This window comes from Camelus bactrianus, chromosome 1 (assembly GCF_048773025.1).
Source record: "Camelus bactrianus isolate YW-2024 breed Bactrian camel chromosome 1, ASM4877302v1, whole genome shotgun sequence".
NCBI lineage: Eukaryota > Metazoa > Chordata > Mammalia > Artiodactyla > Camelidae > Camelus > Camelus bactrianus.
The window spans coordinates 42,268,783-42,283,649 of record NC_133539.1 but is presented as its reverse complement, the minus strand read 5'-3'; the positions used below and the strand labels follow the sequence as shown (position 1 = coordinate 42,283,649).

General features: G+C 38.3%; 1 protein-coding gene across 1 annotated transcript in view; it reads right to left on the bottom strand.

Annotated features, from left to right (window-relative positions):
- Positions 1 to 9,687, bottom strand: part of ZPLD1 (zona pellucida like domain containing 1) — a 335,223-nt gene extending 325,536 nt beyond the window's left edge. Inside the window, exon 1 of the mRNA XM_074362581.1 lies at positions 9,528 to 9,687. The gene's annotated coding sequence lies outside the window, so the exon portion shown is untranslated. The remainder of the gene's footprint in view (positions 1 to 9,527) is intronic.
- Between the last annotated feature and the right edge of the window lie 5,180 nt (positions 9,688 to 14,867).

The following is a 14,867-nucleotide window of genomic DNA, read 5'->3' as shown; positions in this document are numbered from 1 at the left end:
TTTTCTACATCATGAAAGAAGAGTAAATTTTTTTAAATTTCAAGATTATTAGGACTTTATGAGTCACCTAGTGCAACTGTCCATAAATCCCCCCCTCAGCATTCCTACTGATTGGACATTCTCAGCAAAATAAGGGACTTTGCAGATCTGATTAATTTAAGGATCTTGAGATGGGAGATTATCCTGGATTAACCCGGGAAGGCCCAATGTAACCACATGGGTCCCTTTAAGGAGAAGTCAGGAGGGTCAAAGTCAGAAAAACTGGAAGATGCTACACTGCTGGCTCTGAAGATGGAGTTAGGAGCCATGAGCCAAGGAATGAAGGTGGCCTCAAGAAGCTAGAAATGGCAAAGAAACAGATTCTCCAATAGAGTCTTCAGAAGGAATGCAGCCTTGCTGACACCTTAACTTTAGCTCAGTAAGATCCATTTCAGACTTCTGACATTGAGAACCATAAAGTAATAAATGCGTGATGTTTTCAGCTACTAAGTTTGTAATGATTTGTTACATCAACAAAAGAAAACTGATATAGCTCCTATTAAACCAAAATGGCTCTCCCTGAAGTGTCATTGTTCTCTGGTCCATGCTGAATAGGTTTAATCTGTTTTTCATATAAGGGCTTTTCGACTATTTGCAGATCAAAATTTGGCGTTACTAAAACACATTCCTTTTTCAGCCTTTACATTCTTAGTTCCTTGATCCTTTTCTCATATGACTACTCTTCAAGTTAATTTGCTTTCCTATTCTCTGTCTGCTGAAAAGGTCCCCTTTAGTTCAGTGGCTTAGGACAGATCACATTACCCAGTATCATCTGACCAGCACAATGGTATAATTCACTGGTAACCCGGACACAAATCACATTTAGTCCATCTTCTTATTTTCCTTTAACTTTTATAAAGCACTGATGCAGAACGCACCACAACTTCCTAAGTGTAATGGTGCTTAATAATTTGAGTTAGACACAAGACAAGTCATTCTTACATTAGTAGAAAAGTTCCTTAAGGTTTCCTAAGATAAGCTCATAGAGACAAATTCAGTTATAAAATGAGATTACAATTACTCCTCTGCAATTATTCACATACACCTTCTCTTCTGGAAAATTCCAACATCATTCTGGTTTCTGTTTCATTGTATTTGTGATCAACTTTTGACCTTTCTTTTTCTTTCTTATACTTTCTGGGAGAGTCTAAGATCTGCTCTTTATTCTCAGGGTTCTGAAATTTCACAATAATACAATTTGGTCTGTGGTTTATTTCAATTATTATACTAGGCACTTGGCAAAATTTTTAATCTTATTTTCTTACATTATTTCTTCTATGTTTTTCTTCCTTCCATTTGTCTGTCTTCTCTTTATGAGATCTTGAACCACTTGGATTGTTTGTCTAATTTCTTCTTTTGTTCCATGCTTTCCATCATTGTGTTTTGGTTTGCTCATTTTGGTGGTGTTGTTATTCTATTTTTCTGGGAAATTTACTATATTAGTTTGCTAGGGCTGCCATAACAAAATGCCACAGAATGGATGGTTTAAATAGCAGAAATTCATTTTCTCACAGTTCGGGAGGCTGGAAGTACAAGGTCAAGTTGCCAGTGGGGGTGGTTTCTTCTGAGACGTATCTTCTCAGCCTTCAGGTAGCAGCCCCCTTGCTGCCTCTTCACATGGTTGTCCCTCTGTGTACACATGCCCCTTGTGTCTCTCTGTGTGTTCTAATCTCTTCTCATATGAACACTTGTCAGATTGGATTCGAACGCATTCTAAGAGCCTCATTTAACTGAATAACTTCTTTAAAGCCCTATCTCCATATACGGTCACATTCTGAGGTACTGACGGGTTAGGACTTCAACGTATAAATGTGGTGAAGGGACACAATTCAGTCTATGACACATTCAACTTTTCTATAAACATTTTTTTTTAATTTTTAATTTCTGCTATCAATTTTTTCTAGAGCTCTTTTTTATTCTCTTCATAGTCATTTTTACTGTATCCTATCCTTGTTCATGGATTTATTATCTTCTCTTACCTCTCTGAGAATCTGTTTTGTCTTTTCTTTATTTCCAACATTGTCTTTGCTGTCTCTGAGTTCATTTCATTGTAAATAGTTAGGGATCTTTGAATGTCCATTCACATTTAAGAGGGATCTGTTTAAGACACTGAAAAATTGATTAGAAACTGTGAAAAATAAAATAGACTTGACAATATATTGCTATAGGATGACCAGGCTGTAAGCCAGTTTATTTTGTTGGGGAAAGGAGGACATTAAGGAAATGAGTGATGAGAAGTGAGCTGTGACCATGGACCACAATGGTGAGATCATAATAGATTTGTTCGTGATAGTCCCCTGTATGATGGGAGCCCTCAGGCCTCAATAAACTCAATGAATGTGAAGAAAGGCTGAAGAAAGGCTCAACAGCAATGATGTGGGATTGCTTTTTCGCACGGTCCAAAGAGATGAGATGCTGCGAGCTAACACAAACTCACACACACCATATACAAAAATTAACTCAAGATGGATTAAAGACCTGAAAACATAAAACTCCCAGCGGAAAACCTAGCCAGAACACTCTTTGATATAAATTGTAGCAATATTTTGGGGGCTCTATCTCCTAAGGTAAAAGAAACAAAAGCAAAAATAAGCAAATGAGACTTAATTAACCTTAAAAATAAAACAAATGAATGTATATAACAAAACAGAAACAGATTCACAGATATAGAGAACAAACCAGTGGTTACCAGTGGGCAGAGGGCAGGGGGAAGGGACAAGACAGGGGGAAGGGATTGAGAGATACAAACTACTATGTATCAAATAAATAAGCAACAGGGCATATTGTATACCACAGAAAAATACAGCCATTGTTTTGTAGTAACTTTAAATAGAGTATAATCTATAAAAATATTGAATCACTATGTTGTACATCTGAAACTCATCTAATATTATAAATTGACTATATTTCAATTTTAAAAAATTCATAGGCTAGCCAGAAAGTAGGAGGTAGGGGGACTTGATAGGCAAGAACATGAGCGTGATCTTCCTGATGCGGTAACCTCAGGGCTGGCTACATAGTACTGCAAGTTTTCTGTGCACACCAAACAAGCCATCATATGTTTATCACTGCCACTTTGGCACTACTCTCTGCTACCTTTGTGCAGTGGGGTAGGGTGCGATGGGAGAAGAGTTTGTTGTGCATTCCATTTAAGTGTTTTTATAACCAGAGAGAAAAAATAATTCCATTTTAAGAGACTTTTTCAAATCAAGGCTACTCCACATAACCTGCACTCGGTTTTAATAATATTTTGTATACAATAAAATGTTCCCATGTGACTGTTCAACGAATGTATTTTGTAAACTTTGATTCATCCTCTAAATCCTCATCAGAACGGTGGCAGGAACTCGTCCCCGCATCCCTCAAGGGCACTAGGTGGTAAGGAGCTTGCCCAGATCAACAAGCCGGGAGCAGAGGTCAGCTCTGTTTCCATTAAATCTCATTCTTTCCTTGTCACACTGAGTGGAAAAAATGGGCCTTAGGATCATCTGACAGGGCTGACCTGCCAAAATCCACCAAAGGGAAAAAAATAAGCAAAGAAATGGCTACCTTCAAGTCTTTTCTCAGGAACCCTTTCAGCTTTGGGGAGAAGAGAAGGGATACCGTGCTCATCCATCCAAATGTCTTCGTTCTGTGTCCTCCATCCCATCCCCCAAAGCTTCTGAACCTCTTAACCTAAAAAAAAAAAAACCCTCTGTCCTATGATTAAAGATATAACTGAAAATGCTAATATGATGAGGTTAAAAGTCACATTGACCTTAAATCACATAAAATTGTATCCGAAGGTTCTCTCTTGGTTTAGGGGAAAGGGAAAGTTTGTCTTGTTTGCATTTTAATTTATCTTTTAAAAAAATGCATAAAGTGGCAGGGAAAAGACTTGAGACGAAGAAGCTGGGAGCACTAGAGCTCATTTTCCAACTTCAGTTGCTTCTCCGGTTGCTTGAGGCCCAGCCCAGTACGAGAGGCTTTGCGCTGGTGCAAATGTGGAGGGGTCTGACAACCACTCAGAGTTGCTAAGAATCAGGAAACCGAAATGCCAAAGATGACAAATATTTTTACAGACCACATTTACGTTTCATTCTTTTTAACAAAATACAATTAAATAACATTTATTGGGAGGCAGTAAAGAGCTGGTTTAAAAAAAAAAAAAAAGTTAAAAACATTTTTAAAGAGAAAACAGCTCACCTGTCCTCATATTCTGAAAAATACAGATTATGAGACTTCAAAAACACATTGTGAACTAGGACATGCAGTTTTTCCCTGCTAAAGAGAGCTTTACAAAGAGCTTATTTCATTAAAAAGTTTAAAAGAAGAGAGCCCCACTGGAATAAAGCCCTTATCAGAGACAGAGCCTGAGAGCTTGCCTTGATTCCAGAAATCATTCCTGGGAATTAAGAGATTAAAAGCATTGTTGATCTGAGTGTGTATTACAAGAGAGATCTGCAGTCTTAATCTATCTCTGGGTCTTTCAAATTGCATAACTTTGCCAACTTACTTACACTCTTGGATTTCAGTCTCTCCTCACTTGTAAAGAGGGCCGGTGACACCTGTCTCCTAAAACGAGTGTAAGGATTAGATGGGATCAGGTGTGAAAAGCACAATGTCAGGCATGCAATAAACCGTGTCTATTATTATCACTCTTACATATTGCTTATTGAACCACCCCTTAACTTCACACCTCTAGCAACACGACAGTCTGATCTGCGACCTGGACAAGGAAAGGTTAATCCACTGGGATTTTGCAGGGCAGTCCTGGTGGAAGCCCCTGTGAAGCCCTGCGAACTGGAGCTGGGGGCCGGCATGGGGAAACAAATGAGAAGGCGGAAGGGGCCATCCGCGGGGCTGCTGAAGCCCCACTCAGAGAACTGACCAACACTGTCCCTGCTCTTGTTCTCTTGTTACTCTTAAAAGCTCAGAGTAATATTTCAGAAATGTGCCAAATACTCCTCTCAAAATATTTTTAATAGGCTGGAGCCGAAGTATAGCCTATGAAGAGAATGGGGGAAATCCAAACAACATTTTGGTTCCCAACACCCCCTAAATGGTTCCTGACCATCGGCAAGTGAAGAATGCTCCTTCAAAGCAAATCCAGGTGCTGAGAACAATATCTATTCTTTAGTCCCAGAGGAAACCCACCAGTCTTCTTCCCATCTCCCAGAGTGCCCTGGGAGTCCAATTCCTGGCTTCCTGAAGGCTAGCACGTCCGTGTCACTATCACAGGTGGGGTGAGCAGACAAGTTACAGCAACTCACCTACAAGCCTGCTGCTTAGAGAACAGCAAAGGAAGGTGGGCCTCCAGTATAAACACTGTGGAATTTAAGGGAGTCAAGGCAGTGTGGGGGAGTTGGGGGATACAGGATCCTGAAAACTTGCAGTAAGGATTTAGAATTCCAATTTTTAACGTGCAGAAATTAAATCAAATTTTGCAGAATATTCTAGAAAGCTCAGAATCTTCCATGATAACCATCAGGGCCTCTTTCTCCAGTCCAGTCACTAGTTATATCTGCTTGATCTTTCACCAAGCCTCTTGCATCTGCCCCTTTCCTTCCATGACCACTGCCCAAATTCAGGCCCCCATCCTGGCACATCCTAACTTAACACTATCATTTCATAATGCTCTTTCTTTCCCCTCCTGGTCCCCAAAGGCAAAGTCTTCTAAAAATCCTCCTAGCTGCATGTGAAACTATAGTAGGATTCTCAGCTAGAACATTAGAAGCATTCACCTTAGAGCATCTGGGAGACACAGTTGAGGTGGCCCTAAAGGGTGTGAGACGAAAGAGGTTGACTTAACATGAGAAATTGAAATAACTCCCAATGATTTGCAAATATGAACTACTATATATAAGAATAGATTTAAAAAAACAAATTTCTTCCGTATAGCACAGGAAACTATATTCAATATCTTGTAATAACCTTTTATGAAAATGAATATATGTGTCCCTGGGACATCATGCCATACACCAGAAACTGACCCATTGTAAGTGACTATACTTCAATGAAATACATAACTCTGGGAAAATAACTCTCCCTTGGGAAGAGCAGCCCTTAACGTAAAAGCTTGGCCTGATAATAAAGCTTCAGTGTTAGAAGGGAGGGCAGCTTTTTTCAGAATGATTCCAGTTTAGTCAAATTTTCCTCTGGCCCAGGCCCCATGGACCATGATGGAGTCCCCCAGGAGACGGGCTAAACATACAAACAGAAGGAATGAAGTTTAATATGAGGACAGAGGAGAGATTCTCACGACATAAGGGAAGGAAATGAAGTGGTTCTGGCGCCTCGAGGAAGCAATTGTGGTAACGTGGGCCCTGTGGACGGCCTGGCACCGGCCGTGACAGGAGCTAGAAGCTGGCACTGACAGGAGATGATTTCCCAACATTCTCCCAAAGTCACCTGAAGGTTCTTGGAACCTTTTGCATTTGCTTCACCAGAAACAGCAGTCGCAGGAGTAAATGGTCACTTATGGCCAAAGCGGAGGAAAACGTGGCAACCTGGTGTGAGCTGCCGCGAATTCTGCTCATTAGCATGTGTGAGATAGTCCTGGAAACCCTACAAATTTAGGAAGATTTATTTAAAGGGAATTTGTAAGGCCCCACCTAAGATGGTGGGGACATTTATGCTGTTGGCCCCTTTTTCCTTCAGGCTGGGGTGGCTTGAGGAAATGTGGTATTGAATCACAGAATAGTTTATCGGGGGGGAGAAAATGGTATTTGTTAAATGTCTGCTATATGTTAGGTGCCATTAGTATATTTGCAGCTCGTTCATTTAACTTTACAGTAACTCTACAAATCAGATACTTTTATCCCCATCTAGTTAAAGGTGAAGGAACTAAGGTTCAGAGTAAATTACCTGCCCAAGACCACAGAGCTTGCCTGAGATTGCACCCAGTTCCCTTGAATGCAGGGCCTTTCCTTTCACCATTGTACTCGCACTTGTGTAGGAAAACCATCTTCAGTAATGCCTGCTACCAAATGGGTGGCATCAAAACATGATTGATTTGCTACCATTCTACATTAAGCATCACGTCCTGAATATGCTCTGTTAGCATCACAAGTCATCACAAAATATAAACAAGTCAAATTTGGAGGCCCATTATGTTACAAAAGCATTTTATGTGCAGGAAGGAAAACAGAGCAAAAGAGAACAGTTGGCAGGTCCCACTGACAGCTGTGAATCTTCTTATCTACACCATCAGTGAAATTCCAGAAGGGATGCATTACAGTGAATGAGAAAGAAATGAACTTGGCCTTGTGCCTATGCAAGTTTCTTGTCAGTGTTCTGCCTCTGGGATTCTAGTGTCCATTGGAAACACAACCCGTTCCATTGCATTAAGCGTTTTTTGACCTTAAGGAAATAGATCCTGTTTGAAACAAGCACATATTTAAGTAATTCCAGGATCTACCTCTATGCCTTGCAGGGACATAATTACACTCCAGAAGTGAATAAAACTGTTTCTTTATGTAAAGTGTACCTAGAAAGAAACCCAAGTGTGTGTGTTAATGTTAGAAGCAAAGAGAATATAAAGCAGTCAAAAAAAGGGGATGTTGATATACAATGGAATACTACTCAGTCATAAAAAAAGAATAAAATAATGCCATTTGCAGCAACCACATAGATGGACCCAGAGTTTATCATACCAAATGAAGTAAGTCAGACAAAGACAAATATCACATGATATCACTTACATGTGGAATCTTTTTTTAAAAAATGGCACAAATGAACTTATTTACAAAATAGAAACAGGCTCACAGACATAGAAAACAAACTTATAGTTACCAGGAGGAAAGGGGGAGGGGGAGGGATAAATTAGGAGTATGGGATATGCAGATACTACCTATTATATACAAAATAGATAAACAACAAGGTCCTACAGTATAGCACAGGGAACTATATTCAATATCTTGTAATAATCTATAATGATAAAGAATATATGTATGACTGAATCACTATGCTGTACACCTGAAACTAACACAACATCAAAAATCAACTACAATTCAATAAAAGAAAAAGGCAGGAGGGATAGGGTATAGCTCAGCAGTGGAGCACATGCTTAGCATATACAAGACCCTGGGTTCAAGCTCTAGTTCCTCCATTAAGATAAATAAATTAATTACTTCCTCCCCAAAATATAAATAAATAAGAAGAAATTTTAAAGGTGGGATGTTGGTTACTTTGTGTCTCACAGACATCTCACACTTGTCTTCATCAACACTACATTCATCATGTTCCCCCTGTTCCTGGTTCTTAACTTGAGGAATGGCTCCAACATTCACCCTGTTGTCAACACTGAAACCAAGCATCCAAAGTGGCTTGTCTCTCTCTTCCCACTCACATCTAGTTGACCACCGAATCCTTTTGTTCCTAACTTCTAATTATTTTTCCATCCTTCCCTTTGACTTCAACCCCAATTAGACTACCTGAATTAAAGTCACCATCATCTCTTCCCTGATTTGCAGAAAGACTTTCCAACTGGTTTCTCTCCATCCTGTGTTTGTCCTCATTAAATCATTCTCCAAGTACATCAAAGGTAGTTTCATTTTTGAAATTTAATTGTGGTAAAATATACACAACATGTATCATCATAACCACTTCTAAGCGTGCAGTCAGTGACCATTAAGTATTTCAGTTTTCCCACCATTACCACTGCCCATCCACAGAACTCCTTCCATCTGACAAAACGAAATTCTCTGCCTATTAAACAATAACTCCCCACTCCCTCCTCCTCCCAGTACCTGAAAACATCATACTATCATATATATATATATATATATATATATATATATATATATATATATATATGTGTGTGTGTGTGTGTATATATATATACATATATAGCATTTGTATATATATAGCATTTTGTTTATATATTCATTTCTAGATGGACATTCGAGCTGTTTCCACCTTTTAGCTATTGTTAATAACACTGTTATGAACATGGGTGTACAAAAAGCTCTTCTTGAGCCTCTGCTTTCAGTTCTTTGGGGTATACACCTACAAGTGGAATCTCCAGATCATAAGGTAGATTTACTTCTAGTCTTTTGAAGAATTGCCATATTGTTTTCCACAAGGGCTAAACCATTTTCCATTCTCATTAACAGTGCATTAGGGTTCCAATTTCTCCATACTCTCACCAACACTTGTTATTTTCTGGCTTTTTGATAGTAGCCATCCTAATGTGTGGTGTCTCAATGTGGTTTTGATTTGCACTGGTGATGTTGAGCATCTTCTCCTGTGCTTGTTGGACATTTGTATATCTTCTTTGGAGAAATGTCTATTCAAGTCCTGTGCTCATTTTCCAACTGAGGTGTTTAGTTTTTTGTTATTGAAGTATAGCCTCATTTTTATTTTCCACTATAATGTTTAGTTTCCAGCTATAGTACTGTTAAATTTTATTTCTTCATAATTTAAGACCATGTCTCAGGTATACAACAGTTAAAGACTATTGTGTCTTTTTTTAACTGTGAATTAAACAACAAAAAATATTGACTCACAGTTCTGAAGGCTAGAAATCCAAGATCAAGGTGTCATCAGGGCTGGTTCCTCCTGAGGACTGGGAGGGAGAATCTGTGCCCTGCTTCTCTCTAGCTTCTGCTGGTCTCAGATGTTCCCGGACTTGTGGGTGGCCTTCTCCCTGTGGCTCCACATCATCTCTGTCTCTTCACATGGCATTCATTTTCTAAGGACACCAGCCATTTTAGACCACTCGATTTCAGTATGACCACATTTTAACTAATTATATCTGCAGTGACCTTATTTCTAATAGGGTCACATTTTGAGGTACTAGGGATTAGGATTCCAACGTATGAATTTGGGGGGGACACAATTCAACTGGTAACACCAATCAAGATTTTATAGCCACTGCCTTTAGTTTCACCTTTACCCAAAAAAATGTTAACACTTCATGCTAAAAGGTATCTAAGAAAGAAACATTCTAATCTTCTTGTTATTGAAACTGCCTTCAACCGAAATAATTTTGATGACCCATGAAAGAGTCATTTGTTGTCTGCAAGGATAATAAGGATATAAAACCCAGATGATATACCCCATTACCAATCCAGTGAGGGAAATTGATAAACTGGGTTTTACTCATCTGAATGCTAAAGAAAGAACAAATTTTAAGAATGATGTGCAGAACTATATTCAATTTCTTATAATAACATATAAAAACAAATAACATCTGAAAAGAAAAAATATACATGTATGTATATGTATAACTGAATCACTTTATTGTACACCTGAAACTAACATTGTAAATCAACTACACTTCAATAAAAATTTTTTTTAAAAAAAAGAATGGTTTGCCTCGAAAATAACAGCCATTTAAGCATCTATAACAGTAGCTATTTGTTCTCTAGAAATTCAACTATTACATTTTAGAATTCAATTGCAAACATGTGTATGTATAAGTATGACTGAAACATTATTATGCTATACACCAGAAACTGACACAACATTGTAAACTGACCATAAGCTAATAAAAAAAAAAGAATTCAATTGCAGTACCCTCAATTTTGAGTCAGTAATGTACTTTATTACTAACTTCAGTGCTGTGCTTCTTAGTTACTGTTATTCTGCACCATTGGCAAAAAAAATAAACATTTCACTTGACTATTAGTAATTTTTCAATAGAGATATAAATTTGCCTAGGGCAGGTGGATTTTTGTGTAATTGCTACTGGAGCTAGACCAAGAAAGAATTATTATTCAAGATTCAAAGTTGATAAACATAGGAAGGACAGATTGGGTTCAAGAATAACCTAAGATTCTAAATCAGAATCCAGGTGAATTCAAAGGATTACATCAGTTCCCTCTTTCTTTTCCTCTTGGCCTGCCCTAGTTGACTTAATTTACCCAATATAGCTGACTTTCTCTATTAGGTTTCCCCCATAAAAACCACCTCTTAGCAAGATATCTAATCTCTCCTTTCAAAGTCTAGAAATCATCAAAAAAAGTATTCATATTTAGATATAACAGAAGACTGATAAATACACACACGTGTGTGTGTTTTGTAGGACTGTAACACTATAGACTATGACAATGCATATTGAAAACTACCAGACATTGATAAAAGAAATCAAAGAAGACATAAATAAATGGAAACACAGTCTGTGCTTATGGATCAGAAGAATTAATATTGTTAATTTTTCCATACTATCCAAAGCAATCTACAGATTCAGTGCAATCCCTATCAGAGTTCCAACGACATTTTTCACAGAAATGGAACAAATAATCCTAAAATTTGTGTGGAACCACAAAAGAACCCAAATAACCAAAGCAATCTTGAGAAAGAAGAACAAATCTGAAGCCATCATACTCCCTGATTTCAAATGCTATTACAAAACCACAGTAATTATAATAGTATAGTATTGTCATAAAAACAGACACATAGGAACAGAATAGAGAGCCCAGAAAATAAACCCACGCATATGTGGTCAATTACTCTACGACAATGGAGCCAAGAATATACAATGGGGCAAGGGCAATCCCTTCAGAAATGGTTTTGGGAAAACTGAACAACCACATGCAAAAGAATGAAACTCGACCATTATCTTACACTACACCCAAAAATTAATTCACAATATAAGACCTGAAATCATAAAACTCCTAGAAAACATAGGTGATTAGCTCCTTGACATTGGTCTTGGCAATGATTTTTTCAATCTGACATCAAAAGCAAAAGCCAAAAAAAAAAAAAAAAAAGCAAAAATAAACAAGTGGGACTAGATCGAATTAAAAAGCTTCTGCATAGCAAGGAACCCATCAGTAAAATTAAAAAGCAGCCTACCCAATGGAAGGAAACATTTGCAGATCATTTATGTTAAGAGAAGGTTACCAAGTGTCTAACAAGTGAGACATGCTGACAAAGGGATGACTCATTTCAGTGGGATGGAGCAGTACTGTGCAAGATTTCATCACACTACTCAGAACAGCATGCAATTTAAAATTTATGACTTGCTTATTTATGGAATTTTCCATTTAATGTTTCCAGACTATAGTTGACCACATGTCACTGAAACTGCAGAAAGTGAAATCATGGATAAAGGGGGACTGTTTATGCACCCCTATGTTTATTGCAGCACTGTTTACAATAGTCAAGACATGGAAGCAACCTAAGTGTCCACTGATGGATGAATGGATAAAGAAATTCTACACATAATGGAATATTATTCAACCATAAAAAAGAATGGAATCTTGCCATTTATGACAATATGGATGGACCTCAAAGGCATTATGCTAGGTGAAATAAGTCAGAGGAACACAAACACTGTATGATCTCTCTACGTGTGACATTAAAAAAAATTTCACAGATACAGATATAGAGAACAGACTGATAGTTGCCAAAGGCAGGGACAAGGGAGAACTGGGTAAAGGGGATCAAAAAGTTAAAAAAAAAGATGTAGAATCAACTTTCCTATCCATTAAATATGGGATAGCTTTTGACTTGCTGCATCCAACAGAACATAGAAAAAGCAAATGCCTCTGCTTTTCCTCCCTTGGAACACAGCCCTGAGACTGTCAGTTGAACAAGTCCAGACTAACCTACTTGAGGATGAGAAGCCAGGAGAGAAGAGCTATTCCTTCTGAGTCCCTGGATCCCCACCAGCTAACAGCCTGCTCCAACTCTGAGCAAGGCCATGTTAGATCATCCAGCTCTGGTTGAGATACCAAAATTTCTGCAGCTGCAAAAGTAACTCCAGGGGATACCAGCAGAGGATCCTAGCCCAAATTGCTGACAACAGAATCATGAGCTAATAAAATGGCTATGATTTGGGGATTGGTTTGTTACATGGCAATAAATTAGTACCAAGGATAGTATAGGGTCTGGGGCTTAAAAAACCAAAAGTGAGGGAGGAAATCATCAGTATCAGGATTACTAGTGGAGGCATCTTGCTGGGCATGATTGGTCCTCCCAGAATTAAAGCCTTGGCCTCTGTTTCAAGATGCTGAAAATACAGGAGAGAGATAAGACATGTGTCCATGAAAAGGATCATGAAGATATTAGGAGAGAGTGATCCAGGCAGGAGGTTCAGAGGAGAGTCCCTGACTGGGGAAGCCAGGGAAACTACTCCAGCGGGGGTGGAAGTTCAACCCCTGCCCGTTCCTACAAGAGCCTTTAATGCCTAAGGGACTCCAATGATCTGAAATAAGACTGCATCTCATAGTAGCCACAAGTGCAGGCTGGGGAGTCAAATGGGACTAAGTTTGCATCCCATCTCTGCAACTAACTAGCTTTGCGACCTAGTGCAAATTGCTTGACCTCTCTGTGCCTCTATTTCCTTATCTGTCAAATGGGAGTAATAATTGTACCTCCCTTAAAAGGTTGCCATGAGCATTTAAAGAGATTGGTACTGAGTACAAGTTCAATTGCATTGAGTATTATTCAATAATACTCAGGGCTATAATGGGTATTATCATTTTCTTACATCTCTATGAACATAGTTTAATGTACCAATTTGGGCATGGAGGCAGACAGAACTTCTGTGGAAGGTCCAGGCAACAGGCATACCTCATCCCTCTATCCCCTCAGCAGTCATTTTTGAAGTACCTCCTATGTGCCAAGGACAGTCACCATTTCCACCATGGTTGCCAAGGGACTGCCCAGAAGGGAGCTGAAGGGAAATGAGTTCAATGTGATGGCCATGGAATACACATTAATTTTGTTAATGCTCTACTTCAAAAGGGGGGTGGTAATAACATGATTGAGCATTTGTAAATTATTTTTAAACATGACATATATGTTATTTTCACCCTTCTGTACCTACTTGACACAAATTTTGGAAGTAAAAATATATAAGTAGGTAGATATACATTACAGGTTGAAAAAGTCTAGACTTTGGCCATACCATGTTGGTCTGTGGTGTTTGAAAAGTTTTGACAAAGTGGCCACCATTTTTAAATAAAGAAAATGTTATGCAAAAATCCGAATTTTGGCCTTATCTTGAAAAATTGGAAGACCTGGCAACACTGAGCGTAGTCTGGAAGGTGACACTCAGAGATGAAGCAGTGACACCTCTTGGGCTTAGAGCGTTTGCTCAAGGTCTCCCACGCCCTCCACTCTCTATTGTCCCTCAAATCCGGGTCACTTGGCTTTGAACTTTGTAATTCTCAGTACGATTTTTAATGGCTACACATATAGCATAGCAATTCTACAACAAGCAATCTAGTCATAAAACCTGTGTAAAACTTTACAGTTGCCTTCTTAGGAAAGTTCTGAGAAGTATAATGAGTGGGTCAAAGAATAGTCTCATTTAAAACTTTAATAGATAGTGGTACCAATTTAAATTCTCAGTAGACTGTCTAATGCCTGTGGTCTCTGACTGCCGCCAATAATGACTATCAGCAATTAACCTTTCCCACGCTAATAAATGAAAACCAACAGCTAATTTAATTCTTCTAATTTGCATTTATTTAGCCACAAATAAGGCTAGCCCTTTTGTCAAGTTTATGGCCACATCTACAGTAAATTGTCTATTTCTATCTCTGGACCTTTTCTCATCATTTCTTAGTGATTTATAAAACATCTTTGTGTATCAGAGATATTAACTGATAGTTTTAAACATTGTTTATGTGAAGGTTGAGGAGGATTGTCACATAGAGACTTTTAATGTTATGTAGTCTGATCTATTAAGCTTTACAAGAGCCAATCTTGGAGAATAAAAACATTGACTGGGTATTTTTTTTTCTTCCAAATAGAACAAATTTACCTTTCGTTATGAAAATAATATATTCACTGGTTTTAAAAATTCAAACAGCACAGGGGTGTTTAAAGAAGAAAGTAAAATTAACTACAAATCCTAGCATCCATGATGGTCATATTCTAAATATTACAAG